Source organism: Pseudophryne corroboree, chromosome 8 (genome assembly GCF_028390025.1).
Source record: "Pseudophryne corroboree isolate aPseCor3 chromosome 8, aPseCor3.hap2, whole genome shotgun sequence".
Classification (NCBI taxonomy): domain Eukaryota; kingdom Metazoa; phylum Chordata; class Amphibia; order Anura; family Myobatrachidae; genus Pseudophryne; species Pseudophryne corroboree.
Genome location: NC_086451.1, coordinates 184,033,483 through 184,049,002, shown reverse-complemented (window position 1 = coordinate 184,049,002; position 15,520 = coordinate 184,033,483). Strand labels below are relative to the sequence as shown.

At 46.1% G+C, this 15,520-nt stretch overlaps 1 protein-coding gene across 2 annotated transcripts in view; it reads right to left on the bottom strand.

Annotated features, from left to right (window-relative positions):
* LOC134948779 (Krueppel-like factor 12) overlaps positions 1-15,520 on the bottom strand; it is a 348,760-nt gene that overhangs the window by 213,007 nt on the left and 120,233 nt on the right. The window contains exon 1 of one of the 2 annotated variants that reach the window (XM_063937000.1): positions 9,038-9,120. The exons of the other annotated variant lie outside the window; for it this stretch is intronic. The gene's annotated coding sequence lies outside the window, so the exon portion shown is untranslated. Of the gene's footprint in view, positions 1-9,037; positions 9,121-15,520 lie in introns of those variants that run through there. 2 annotated transcript variants of the gene reach the window in all.

The window sequence follows — 15,520 nt, the reverse complement described above, 5'->3', positions numbered from 1 at the left end:
AGATCCACGTACCAAGCTCTTCTTGGCCAGTCCAGAGCAATGACGATCACCTGAACTCTTGTTCTTTTATGAGTTTGAAAATCCTTGGGTTGAGTGAAAGTGGAGGGAACACATACACTGACTGGTACGTCCACGGAGTTACCAGTGCATCCACCGCCACCGAGTGTGGGTCTCTTGACCTGAAACAGTACCTTCGAAGCTTCTTGTTTAGGCAAGAGGCCATCATGTCTATCTGAGGTACACCCCATTGGCTTGTCACCTCTGCAAACACCTCCGGGTGGAGGCCCCATTTTCCTGGATGGAGATCGTGTCTGCTGAGGAAGTCCGCTTCCCAGTTGCCCACTCCCGGAATGAAGATGGCTGACAGTGCCACCACGTGCTTTTCTGCTCAGAGGAGGATTCTTGTTACCTCTGACATTGCTGCTCTGCTCTTCGTTCCGACCTGTCGGTTTATGTAGGACACTGCAGTTACATTGTCCGACTGGACCTGAATTGCCTGTTTTGCAGAAGATGCGCCGCTTGTAGGAAGCCGTTGTACATGGCCCTTAGTTCCAGAATATTTATTGGAAGGATGGATTCCAGACTCAACCACTTTCCTTGAAAGTTTTCCCCTTGGGTAACTGCTCCCCAACCTCTGAGACTTGCATCTGTGGTTAGAAGGATCCAATTCTGAATCCCGAACCTGCGGCCTTCCAGTAGGTGAGAAGCTTGCAGCCACCAGAGGAGTGAAATTCTGGCTTTCGGCGAAAGGCGTATCTGCTGGTGCATGTGAAGATGTGATCCCGACCATTTGTCTAGGAGATCTAGTTGGAAGAACCTTGCATGGAATCTTCCGTACTGTAGAGCCTCGTAGGAGGCAACCATCTTCTCCAGAAGGTGAATGCACTGATGAACCGATACCCGGACTGGCTTCTGGACATCCCGGACCATTGATTGGATCACCAACACTTTCTCCAGCGGTAGAAACACGCTCTTCCGTGTCGAGTATCATCCCCAGGAAGGGCAGTCTCCTTGTCAGCTACAAATGTGACTTTGGAAGGTTCAGGATCCACCCATGATCCTGGAGTAGTCGCGCTGAGAGAGCAATACTCCAACATCCCCTCCTTGGAAGATGTTTTTATCAGCAAATCGTCCAGATATGGAATTATGTTCACTCCCTGTCTGCGGAGGAGTAGCATCATCTCTGCCATGACCTTGCTGAACACCCTCGGTGCTGTTGAGAGGCCAAATAGCAGTGCCTGGAACTGGTAGAGACAAGCCAGCAGCGCAAATCTGAAATAAGCCTGGTGAGGTGGCCAAATCGGAATGTGAAGGTAGGCATCCTTGATATCCAGGGATACTAGGAATTCCCCTCCTCCAGACCTGAGATCACCGCTCTCAGAGACTCCATCTTGAAATTGAATTCCCTCAAGTAGGGGTTCAATGACTTTAGGTTTAATATCTGCCTTACCGAACCGTCCGGTTTCGGTACCACAAACAGGTTTAAGTAATAACCCTTGTGTTGTAGGTGAGGTGAAACTGGAACAATGACATTTGTTTGTACCAATTTTTTAATGGCTTCCTGTAGGATAGCACTTTCTGTCAGCGAAGCTAGTAAGCCTGATTTGAAGAATCTGTGAGGTGGGAGTACTTGAAACTACAGTCTGTACCCCTGGGTAACAATATCCGTCACCTAGGGGTCTAGGCATGATGACGCCCAGACGTGACTGAAGTCTTTTAGTCTCGCCCCCACCTGCCCGATCTCCAGGCTGGGAGGTCCACCGTCATACTGAAGATTTGGAGGAAGCAGAACCTGGTTTCTGTTCCTGGGAACCTGTTGGTGCAAGTTTTCTGGATTTTCCCATACCTCCTCTAAAGAAGGTGAGCGGAGGTTTGGATCTTTTACATTTTACGGTCCGAAAGGACTGCAGTGTAGGCGTAGAATAAGATTTCCTAGCCAGTGCTGCTGCGGAGGGAAGAAATGTTGACTTACACGTAGTGGCCGTGAAAATCCACGCATCCAATACGTCCCCAAATAATGCCTGACCTGTGAAGGGTAGGTTCTCCACACTTTTCGTGGATTCTGCATCGGCAGTCCATTGCCGTAGCCAGAGTCCTCTGCGTGCCGATACTACCATGGAAGTAGCCCTCACATTAAATAATCAAATGTCCTTCATGGCCTCCACCATGAAACCTGCAGAATCCTGTATGTGATGTAAAAACAAGTCAATGTCACTCCTATCCATAGTATCTGAAGGTGTGTAAAACCGGTGAGATTTTTTCTTACGATATTGACTATATAGTCAAAATCGTAAGAAAAGTTAGTGTAGATCGCAAGGTAAAAGTCACCTTGCGATCCCGATTCGATCCAGATGCGCAGTCCCGCCAAGTCGGCATCGCTAGAAAATATAGACTGTGTAGACAAGTCAATCCTTGCTAGATCAGTGTACTATCTAGTTCATACTGCAAGTAGCTATATAGTCAAAATCTCACATAAGCCAAAATCGTAAGCACACATAGTCCAAATCTCAAGAAAAGATAGTCAAAATCGGTGGTGCTGGGCTCCGGGGAGTTCAGGGGAAATCGCAAAGTGAAAATCGAACATAAGACAGAATCTCACAGTGTGTATGCACCCTAATGGTGTGTACACAAGGGGAAATTTTTTCTTACGATTTTGACTATTATAGTCAAAATCGTAAGAAAAGTTAGTGCAGATGGCAAGGGGAAAGTCACCTTGCGATCCCGATTCGATGCCGATGTGCAGTCGGCATCGCAAGAATAGATAGACTGTGCAGGCAAGTCAATTTTGACTATCTCTATAGAAGAGATAGTCAAAATTGACACTTAGCCAAAATCACACATAGGTGGTCATTCCGAGTTGTTCGCTCGCTGCCGTTTTTAGCAGAATAGCGATCAGGCTAAAAATGGGCGATTCTGCGCATGCGTATGGTCCGCAGGGCGCAAGCGCTAAGTATTTTCACACAAAACTATGCAAATTTTACACAGGTCCAAGCGACGCTTTTCTATTGCTCTGCTGATCGGTGAGTGATTGACAGGAAGTGGGTGTTTTTGGGGCGGAAACTGACCGTTTTCCGGGAGTGTGCTAAAAAACGCAGGCGTGTCAGGCTAAAACGCAGGAGTGGCTGGAGAAACGGAGGAGTGGCTGGCCGAACACAGGGCGTGTTTGTGACGTCAAACCAGGAACTAAACGGACTGAGGTGATCGCAATCTAGGAGTAGGTCTGGAGCTACTCAGAAACTGCAGGGAAAATGGGATTTTGGTGCTTACCAGGTAAATCCTTTTCTTTGAATCCACTGGAGTACTCTTGGGCGTAGCCGGGATTGGCACATTTAAATATTTAAAATTAGTAACTGGTTACCCCCTCCATACTCCCATAGAGACTTCAGTATTTTTACTGAGCCGAACAGGAGCCCTAGAGAATTACATATAACATTTATTAGAACGGTCAACACTAAAGTTGACACATAACATAAATTCTAACGGTCAACACTAAAGTTGACACATAACGTAAATTCTAACGGTCAACACTAAAGTTGACACATAACGGAAATTATAACGGTCAACACTAAAGTTGACATAACGTAACAGACAACTAAGCAGTTGACACCATAATATATAAATCACCGTAACATCGTATCCATTGGCGATAATGTGTTCCTATAAGATCCACTGAGCTTACCACAAACCAGGTAAAACTGCTCTGGGTGGGCGTCCAGTGCCCCCTATGGATTCAAAGAAAAGGATTTACCTGGTAAGCACCAAAATCCCATTTTCTTTTTCATCCACTAGGGGTCACTGTAGTACTCTTGGGACGTACCAAAGTTTCCCCCTTGGGCGGGAGAGCTGTTTGGCACCTGCAACACTAGACGGCCAAAGCTAGATGCCGTAAACTTAGCAAACTTGTAAAAGGGCACAAACGTGAGCACTGATGGTCATGCACCGATGACCCTGTAGCAGCTCGTCTAAGTTGTTTCTTCGAAGGTCCCCGACCTGCTGCCTATGACGTTCACCAGGAACGTGTGGAATAGTCTGATACTGATGTAGGCGTTTGTAGCCTGGCCATGACGTTCTCAAGAACGTGTGGAATGGCCTGACACTGATGTCGGCAGTTGTAGCCTATGATGAAGCTAAGCCTGACGTATGACCTAAGGTCTGCTTGGAAGCTGGCCAAGCCATCTAACTATAGAGAACAATGTGTCTGTTTTACTTACAATTAATGTTTGGGCTACATAAACACGTAATGCGTGTACCACATCTAAAGTAGCTGAAGTTCCTGAACCTACTGATAACACAAGAACTACGATTGATTAAGTGATGCGTAACATCTTTTGGTGAGATAAAGGAATTCATGCGAAGTTCCGCTCTATGAGCACAAGGTACGGTGGCTTGCATGACAAGACACCCAAGTCTGAAACGCGCCTTGCTAAGGCCAAGAGAAACTGTTTTCCAAGTGAGAAACTTAAGATCCACTTGATGTAAGAGTTCAAATATAAAGATTGTAAAAAAAAAACTAAACCCATGGTGCTGTAGATGGTAGAAATGGAGGTTGTAGTCTGAGGACACCTTGCAGGAAGGTGTGTGCAATCGGTAAAAGAGCCAAATGCCTTTGAAGGCAAATTGACAAGGCAAAAACCTGCACTTTGAGTGTAGAAACACAGTCCTCCACCTAACCCAGTCTGTAAAAAATATAAAAAAACGGAATAGATGATGTCGGAAACGTCCGAGCTTCCCACCAACCTATTGTCACAACTGAGGGTTTAGGCTGACGGGAGGAAGCCTCAGTTGTAGGGGCTGAGATGAAATTAAACCTGGGAGGTTTAATCAGACCCCTGGACATGTAAGTGCAGAATAATTACCCGAAGGTGTGACCATGACAACCAAGTTAAAATTCAAAATAAAAGTTTATTAACAGATTCCGTGATACAATAAGCAGCATTCAAGGTTAGCAGTTGACAGTGGCAAATAACACAGTTCCTGGAACACGTAACCATAGAAGGTATTGCAGAGCACTGGTAGGTTAGAACAGATGTAAAAGTCCTTTGATATAAATCCTTACCAGGCCTGGTTGTAGTAGTGGAGATAGCCGAGGAACATGCCAGTAGTTGTAACAGGTGAATCTGGAAACTTGAGTAAGCTGCTGTACCAGCTGGATGGAACCAGCCAAGTGGTAAAACACTGAGTGGATGCTGAATGGAATCAGCCAGGTACTAAAGTCACAGAGTGGGTGATGTGAGATGCTAGTGAGCGTAGAAACAGAGTAGCTGATAGATGATTACCAGTGGTAGTGGATACTGCTGGTAAGATAGGATCCGCTGGATCAGCACCGGTGTTTTGTGGAAGCTGAAATCTGTTTGAAAGCTGGCTGCTGGAAGCAGGTAGTAGATAGCTGGAAACTGGACAGCCACGGAGGACTGTAAAGTCAGGCTGCACCGCAGGATGGAAAGCAGGTGCGGGTCTCTTTGTGGATGCTGGAGACAGGAACTGGAACCTGGAGAAACAAGCCACAGGAGAGAGAGACTGGAACAAGGTATGACATTCAAAGCACTGACATCTATCTGGCCTAGACACAGGATACTTATACCTGCTGCTATGCAGGCATTGGCTAGGCAATTATGCAGATTCCAGAGATGGTGGATTGGAGGAATTGGAGCATGTGATCAAATCCAACATGGCTGCGCCCATGCTGGAATCTGGAGGGAAAACTGGTTTGTATTGAAATGTGCAAACATAATGATAATGGCGGCGCCAGACGCGGAGGACAGGAGACGCCAGATGACAGTTATATGCTGAGAAGCGTGGAGGACAGCGGAGGCCGCCGCAGGCATAATAAACCACTCTGAGAACCTGCAGCAATATCACAGGAACGGCGGCGGAGGCCGCGGAGGACGGGAGACGCCATGTTGGATTCAAACATGGCGCCGCTGTGGTAGTGTCTCAGAACGACAGGAGGGATGCACAGATTGTTGACACAGATGAGATCCGGACTTGGAACGCTGGGCCAGTCTCAGAAGACACCTGAACGGCAGGTAATGGCGTCCAGATACCCGGATCGTGACACCTATATAGCTAAATACTATAATAATGAGCCGCCATAACTGGCTTCCTCGCAAGTAACATGGTTGGTAGAACAGATTCTGGAACGCCCTCTCTTCGTAAGGGGCAGTATCAACAGCCACCCCATGAACCGCAGCCGCGCTAAATCGGGGTAAAGGAACGGACCCTGTTGTAACAGGTCCGGATGCGGCGGAAGTGGTCAAGGTCTGGGTGCGAGCTGGAATGTTTGATGATTTTTCTTTTTTTTTCTTTTTGCGAGATGCCATTAGATCCCCCTGTGGGTAATTCCAGTGCTGGACTAACATCTGGGACGCTTCTGAATTCAATACCCAGTTTCCTGGAAGAAAAACCTGATAGCTGGGATAATCTGCCTTCCAGTTGTCTACTCCAGAACAAACACTGCCGACAATATCACTTGGTGACGCTCGGCCCAATTAAGGATTCGAGCAACTTCCTGCATGCCATGTGACCTCGAATTCCTCCTTGCTTTGTATGCGACCGCTGGACAGTCTGAGACCGGAGCATGTGCACTGCTTGTTGCAGCGCGTTGGAAATTGCCCTGAGTTCCAGGTGATTTAATTGACAGCAATCTTCTGTGATCTGTGATAATTATCCAATTCCAGACGCCGAACATTCTCCCTGCGGAGAGATTGTGTACTTGGAGCCACCAGAGTCGTGATACTCTGGCCCTTGGAGACAACAGCACTATCTGATGAATTTGTAGATGCGTGCCATAACATGCAGGTGAAAAAGAAAAACACGAGTGAACTTCTGCGTACTGGAGTACGTCGAAAGACGCCACCACCCTCCTTCCTAGTAGTCGAATGCCCAAATGCACCGAGACAGTCCGTGGATTGCGTACTTGCGATGACGAACACTTCGGTGTTGTGTTCAGGCAGGGAAAACCATTAATCCACGGAATCATTCCTAAGCATGAATCCTTTGTGACGGAATGAGGGACGATTTCATTAGGCTGACAATCTAACCGTGGTAAACGACGGCATTGTACGTTCGTAATGCACGTTGCAGGAATAAGCGTTGAGACGTAGTGTTGATGAGCAGATCTCCAAAGTACGGAACTGTTATCCTTCTTAGGAATTTGAGAGGAGCTATCATGCCATCTTCTATATGTGACTACCCGAGGTGCCGATAAGAAGCCAAACGGTAGCGTTTGAAAGTAAGAATGTTTTTTTTTGTTTTTTGTTTTTTTGTTTTTTTACAGCAAACTATAAGTAGGCCCGATTCGTCAAAATACGAGATCCATCGAAATCCGGTATTACTGCGGATCCCACCTGCCGTCACCGACTGCCCTTATTCGACGTTGAATCTATAGCAAGAAACGTACTGTCTGCAGGGTCAATATCGAACTGACAGCGTTATCCAGTTTTGGAACTATCCCCAAACCAAAACATAACCGCGACTCGGGTGTTGACTGCTGTATCAACTACTGACTACGAGCCTGTCTGCAGAACCGCCGTCTTGTCCTCTGACGGAGGCAGACCTGTCTTGCAAATGGCAATGAAGGGAAACTGTCGACCATATTTTCATAATCTGTGAATTCAAAGTTGTGGTTCCACCTAACTGTGGATGTCCACAACCGACGATCGGAGATGCTGGAATCTCATTTTGGCCCTGGCCTGCTAGTGGGCTTAGGTGTAAAGGCCACAGAACTTGGTTATAGATATCTCGAAGTAGGTGGCAGTACCATAACCGTAGTCTACCATATGTGTGTATGGCTGCTCCTGTAGCACGGCGCCGAATGGACTAAGGTGTAAAGACAATATCCTGAGTAGCCTCCTCAGGAATTCGCGTAGACAATGGTAGGAAATCAGATTTTCCCCCTCGTGGTCTGCGAAAGGCAGGTGTCCAAGACAGGACCAAACCTCTAGCTAGCGTAAGGTAATGCCTCTCTCGTTTGGAATCCAACTCCGCCTGTTAGGAACGTAGCCAAAGTGGACGTTGTGCGCAACTAGTGAAGCTGAAATGCGAGAACCAACTGGCCAATGTCCACCGAAGCTGTAAACAGCAAGAAGTGTAAGGTGTTCTACGTGTAGGGCAAACCTGAACTGGAGTGCCCTGCTCCTACAGCCTTGTTAACTCAAAACCCCCACCAAAGCTGGGCGAAGCAACAGCCCTACTGCTGTGTAGGGTACACTCAGACGGGTAGATAAACGTCGTAGACTGAAACGGACAAGGGATAACACCAATAATTGCAATTGTCTCATTGGAAATTGTTCAGCCTTCGCCGAGAACCTGACGTACTAGTCTGGTGCTATGAGAGCTGGTGGTGAATCGACCGCAAACAATCTAGCTGAAACAGTCAATTTATAAGACAAATAAACACAATTTTGTCCCTCAGGCAGTACATGCGCCCGCATTCCCCCCAAAGAGGACCGGTAAGGGTCTGTCTGTGCAGTCGTATTTGTCCGACACACTGTGTGACCGACTTTGCAGCGAAGCTGCTTGTTTGACTAGGCATTAGACTTAGTGATCATGTACACCAACCAGTAAGTACACCACTGAAGTAGAATGTGTATAAACATGCATTACAGCGCATGTGGTTACCAGCAATAGTGAATCTTGTAGAGCCATGCTGAACAAAACAAATAAAATAAAATAAAATTCCTAACAACACCCCGGCTCCTCCAGAGGCTGAGTGTTGTAGGACAGCAACTTCCGGGGAAGAACCAGGAAGTAATGTTAAAATGGTGGCCGACATGTGCTTGCGTATTGCAAGAAAAGACTTTTAATGTTAGCAGATTATATATATATATATATATATATATATATATATACATATATATATATTAGGCAAGAACTATGGGCGGCACTCTCCAGACTTCAAAGTATCAAAAAATGTCCTTTAATCCTACGTTTCGGGCTTGCGCCCGTCGTCAGGGACAATCATACACCAAGTAACATACATGAATACAAACATTTATACCCTATCTAACATGTACACAGATTGCATGAGTTTCCTCACCTGTTCCACGCCGCTCGGTGCAGCCGGGTCCGTGTGCTCATGATTGACGTCACTGGTTCCCGACGTCACCAGGCGGCGTCGAGCCGCGGTCTCACATATTCTCAGTTGCCTAGCAACCTGACAACACAACAAAGTACAAACATTTAAAAAGCAATCCGCATGATAAAAACTGGAAATATTCATCACGTTTAGAGTGTTGGGATGGTTCATAATCTTTCTTTGATTAGTATTAAGTGCAATATTCTTTTTCTACCGCATAACATAACCAACATATGGGGATCTAGAGCACTATTTGTGCCCCGTGTGATGAGGCAGTCCATATATATAACATATCCAAGTGTTAACTTATATCACGTTAATTGTTATTATATTATTATATTACTGCACTGGTTATTATTTGCCCCCCTACAAGTAGCATTGTAAGCCCAAATTTTCGTTTAACCCCTTAGGTGCCAGCGTATTAAGCATGAAGATCCACCTACATTCCCGTCTAAGTAAGATTTTAGCTCGGTTGCCACCCCTGGGTAGTGCTGGTATGTGGTCAATGATGATGCTCCTTAATGTTGCCATGCTATGTTTCGCTATGGCAAAGTGCCTGGCCACAGGCTGGTCACTATTACCTGATTCAATTGCCTGTCTTATTGCCATGCGGTGCATCGCCATGCGCTCCCGAAATTGGCGCTGTGTTTTGCCCACATATGATAGCCCACAGGGGCACGTTAAAAGATAAATGACATATGTGGTCGTACATGTGACCGCATGCCTTATCTGGAATTTTTTTCCAGTATGTGGATGAGAGAATGTGGGGCTAGCTACCATGGATCTGCATGTTGTGCAACCGAGGCATCTAAAACACCCCGGTTTCCTGGTCAAGAAGTGTGTTGGCTTCTTCTTGTCCATGCCCGTTATGTCTAATTTGACAATCTTGTCTTTTAGATTACGGTTCCTCATATAACTGGGCATAAGTTTAGAACCCTGAAGTGTTGGCAGGTCTTTATCTGAATTAATAATGGGCCACCAATTCTTGGCTCTTTTTGTGAGGTTCTCACTGTGTATGTTATACCGATTGGGCCATGGTATGCTTGTCCCACTCTGTGTTTGTTTAGGCTTGGGTTGTAGTAGTGTGGATCTGGGGATATCCATCACTCTATTTTTAATTTGTGTTAGTTGATCTTTATTATATCCCCTCTGTCTGAACCTCTCAACCATTGTGTTGAGCGCTGGTTCCACATGTTCGGGTTTAGATGTTATTCTTTTGGCTCTCAGTAATTGCGAATAAGGCAGGCTTTTTCTTAAAGGCAAAGGGTGAAAACTCTCATATTGCAGGAGGGTATTTCTATCAGTGCTTTTTCTATAAAGGGACGTCATGAGTTCTTTCCCCACAATGTGTATATCCACATCTAAATATTGAATTTCAGTGGTACTTGTTTTATACGTGAATTTTACATTACTTGGAGAGTTGTTATGTAGATCTAACAACTCCTTTAGGTTCTCCTCAGAGCCTATCCAGAAGATTATTAAATCATCTATAAATCTACGATACATTAGTATCTGAGGATTCAATTCATTCCCAACATTAAACAATAGTTTCTCCACTGCGTACATATAAGCATTGGCGTACGATGGGGCCACTGAGGACCCCATCGCACAGCCTGTGCGTTGTAAGAAGAATTGACCATTATAATAAAAGTAGTTTTTTGTCAGTACCAATTTTAAAAGTTGCAGCACCAATTGAACAGACGGTCCTTTGTATAAAGGATTATCAGATATGAGATCCCTGACAGCCTGCACACCTGCATCATGAGGGATGCAGGTGTACAGGCTTGTCACATCTGCACTACACATAATAATTTCTTCAGTTGGCAATGCTAAAGAATTCAAAGTGAGCAATAACATATTAGTGTCCTTCAGGTAGGACGGTATGCCCTGAATGCATGGGTTAATCAGTGAGTCCAGATAAATGGATATCGGTTCAAAGAGAGATCCACATGCCGATATTATCGGCCTCCCTGGGGGGGTTTGAAGGCTCTTATGGATCTTTGGGACCACATAAAAGAGGGGGGCAATGGGGAAATCCACCATTAATGCTCTTTGTAATTCTGTGGAGATTATGTCCTGCTGTTGAGCATCTGTTAACACCTCATCCACTTCCCGCTTGTATATTTCTGTTGGGTCTCGAGGTAATAATTCATATGTTACGCTATCCCTCAGTTGGCGTTCACATTCGGTTTTATAGTCCGTCAGGTCCTGCAACACCACAGCTCCCCCCTTATCCGCTGGGCGGATTATGATGTCCGAGCGTTGCGACAGGGATTTGAGTGCCTGTCTTTCTTCGTAAGAGAGGTTGTTATGTGTAGTTCTTACATTTGCCACTCGTGCACCTTCATTCTCCAATAATCTGGTGAATGTCTTTATTGATGGATTTTGTGTAATGGGGTCAAATTTTGACCTTGGTAAGATTCTTTTAAGTTGTTCCGGTATGTCTTCACCCTTTGATCCAGGGACATACGGTGTTCTAGAGAAATGATCTTTCAATCTCAATGTCCTGTTTAATTTATAGACATCCAGCTTCCATTGGAATGCATCCATTTTAGCTGTAGGTACAAAAGTCAGTCCTCTTGATAGTACTTTATTTTCAATCTCTGTCAATGGGGTTGTGGATAGGTTGAAGACCAAGTTCTCTACCGGCGTGGCGGTCGCCTGCTTGTGGCCCCTATCGTTCTTCCTCGCCCTCCTTGTCGGCCTCTTCCTTTTGTAGGGGGGGCATATAAGGTGGTTCGGGTCTGTAGCCCTAAAGGGCGGCCCTCCTCATTAATTGGTTGTTGCTCGTTCTCATTCTGTGAGGCACTGGAATCATCTGACTCCCCTTGTCTGAACGGTTGTCCTCGCTTCCTGAAGTATTTAATTCTTTCCCTGTATGGTTTGCTATTGCTTGCCCACGGGTATACACGTCTGAGCTCATAGTCCTGCTGGACTTTATAAAGCTTCTCCTTTTTAAATGCTATAAGGTCTTTCCTATATTTTTCCATCTGTGCCGTCATCTTGGTGCGCCATGTGTTATCCGATTCTGCCAATAATGTAGTCTTGTGGGTCTCCTCAAATGCGGCAATCTTTTGCTTAGTTGATGCCAGCTCCTTTGTGGATTCTTCTATTACCAATAGAAGTAAGTCCAACGAGCATTTATTTAATATAGATACCCATTTCCGGCAGAAGGCTATGTCGTGTCTCCCTATGGTGGGAGTGTTATGGATGCGAAATCCCCTAGGTATCCATTTGTTCTTGTAATAGTCTGACAGACTAATGCCGTGGTATAGGAAATCGCATTCCTTTTGCTTCAGTTTCAACCAATGGCAGTATAGCGTGTCAGGGTCCGTTGCTAGAGGGTCGTCATCCAAGCCCTCCTTGTATAGGATAGATTCTGCCTCAGCATCTGAATAGCTGAATGTTTCTTTCGCATCCAGATAAGTTAAATCCACCACTTGTTCTATTTCACTGTTGGAGGCTGCCATGTCTGTGTTGGAGTGTTAATGCAGCAACACCAAGAATAGGTGTATCCAAACAATCCACACACGTGATTATATGTTCCAGTATCTTAAAATAAAAACTGTGACATGTCCCGAATAAGGTAATATTTACCACCGGTGCCTTGATTCAGCTAAGTGTCCACCGCTAAACAGCCGTAGTGGACACTGCTAATTATACAAATGCGGTTCAATCCGGCACTCAGTATATTATGGTCTCCTTGTATGCTCGCTCTGGTGCCCTCCCTGGGTCAGCAACCCTGTAATAGTAGGCAAGAAGGATGGGCGGCACTCTCCAGACTTCAAAGTATCAAAAAATGTCCTTTAATCCTACGTTTCGGGCTTGCGCCCGTCGTCAGGGACAATCATACACCAAGTAACATACATGAATACAAACATTTATACCCTATCTAACATGTACACAGATTGCATGAGTTTCCTCACCTGTTCCACGCCGCTCGGTGCAGCCGGGTCCGTGCGCTCATGATTGACGTCACTGGTTCCCGACGTCACCAGGCGGCGTCGAGCCGCGGTCTCACATATTCTCAGTTGCCTAGCAACCTGACAACACAACAACACAACAAAGCATTCGTCCCTCCCTCTCTACTGCAGCGTCGGACCGCGGCAGCAATGAGAGCTGACCTGGACCCAAATTTCTTTATAAACTGGGAAGGGAGTGTGTAAAAAGCAAGAAAAAAAATAAAAAACCTTGAAGTTTCTCTGGTGCTCACACCCACTAGTACCTTCCCGACTGGAGGCACAGAAAAATACTGAAGTCTCTATGGGAGTATGGAGGGGGTAACCAGTTACTAATTTAAATTGCCAATCCCAGCTACGCCCGTCCATATCCCAAGAGTACTCCAGTGACCCCTAGTGGATGAAAAAGAAAATAGGATTTTAATACCTACCGGTAAATCCTTTTCTCTTAGTCCGTAGAGGATGCTGGGGATGCTTCAAGAACCATGGGGTATAGAAGGGATCCGCAGGAGACATGGGCACACTATAAGACTTTGAATGGGTGTGAACTGGCTCCTCCCTCTATGCCCCTCCTCCAGACTCCAGTTATGTGCCCAGGGAGACGGACATTTCGAAAAAAAGATTTATTTAACTATTTTAAACTAAGGTGAGATACATACCAGCTCACACCTCCAACACGCCGTACAACATGGCATTCAACAACAACGCATGCGACGGCATGACCAACAACAGTCACAGATTGACTGAACTCAACGCAACATGAGCGTAACTATAACCAAACTGCAGAAACAGCCCGCACTGGTACGGGCGCCTAGCATCCTCTACGGACTAAGAGAAAAGGATTTACCGGTAGGTATTAAAATCCTATTTTCTCATACGTCCTAGAGGATGCTGGGGATGCTTCAAGAACCATGGGGTTTAAACCAAAGCTCTAGAACGGGCGGGAGAGTGCGGGTGACTCTGCAGCACCGATTGACCAAACAAGAGGTCCTCCTCAGCCAGGGTATCAAATTTGTAAAACTTTGCAAAGGTGTTTGATCCCGACCAAGTAGCAGCTCTGCAAAGTTGTAACGCCGAGACTCCACGGGCAGCCGCCCAGGATGAGCCCACCTTCCTGGTAGAATGGGCTTTCACCGATTTTGGTAACGGAAATCCTGCCGTAGAATGAGCCTGCTGAATCGTAATACAAATCCAGCGCGCAATAGTCTGCTTAGAAGTAGGAGCCCCAATCTTGTTGGGAGCCCACAGGACAAACAGAGCCTCTGTTTTCCTAATCTGAGCCGTTCTGGCGACATAGATCTTCAAAGCTCTGACCACATCGAGAGACTTTGAATCCGCCATGGCATCAGTAGACATTGGCACCACAATAGGCTAGTTTACGTGAAATGATGAAACCACTTTCGGTAGAAATTGCTGACGAGTTCTCAACTCCGCTCTATCAGCATGAAAAATTAAATAGGAGCTTTTGTGAGACAAAGCCGCCAACTCAGACACTTGCCTTGCGGACGCCAAGGCCAACAACATGACTACTTTGCAAGTAAGGAATTTTAACTCAATCTTGCGCAAAGGTTCAAACCAATGCGATTGCAGGAACTGCAACACCACATTAAGATCCCACGGTGCCACAGGAGGCACAAATGGAGGTTGGATGTGTAGCACGCCTTTCAAGAAGGTCTTAACTTTTGGAAGGGAGGCCAATTCTTTCTGAAAAAAAGATCAACAAGGCCGAAATCTGTACTTTAATAGAGCCCAACTTTAGGCCCGCATCCACACCTGCTTGTAGAAAATGATGCAAATGCCCCAGGTGAAATTCTTCCGTAGGAGCCTTCTTGGATTCGAACCAAGACACATATTTTTTTCAAATACGGTGGTAATGCTTTGCCGTTACTTCTTTTCTAGCCTGAAGAAGTGTGGGAATGACTTCACTGGGAATACCCTTTCGGGCTAGGATTTGGCGTTCAACCGCCACGCCGTCAAACGCAGCCGCGGAGAGTCTTGATACACACATGGCCCCTGTTGCAACAGGTCCTCCCAAAGAGGAAGAGGCCAGGGATCTTCTATGAGCAACTCCTGAAGATCTGGATAACCAGGCCCTTCTTGGCCATTCCGGAACAATGAGTATCGCCTGAACCCTTGTTCTTCTTATAATTGTTATCACCTTTGGAATGAGTGGAAGTGGAGGGAACCCATATACCGACGGAAACACCCACGGTGTCACTAGGCCGTCCACCGCTATCGCTTGAGGGTCCCTTGACCTGGAACAATATCTCTTAAGTTTCTTGTTGAGGCGGGACGCCATCATGTCTACTTGAGGAACTCCCCAACGACTTGTCACTTCTGCAAAGACCTCTCAATGAAGACCCCACTCTCCTGGATGGAGATCGTGTCTGCTGAGGAAGTCTGCTTCCCAGTTGACCACTCCTGGAATGAAGACTGCTGAAAGAGCGCTGGCATGTCTTTCCACCCAGCGAAGAATCTTCGTGGC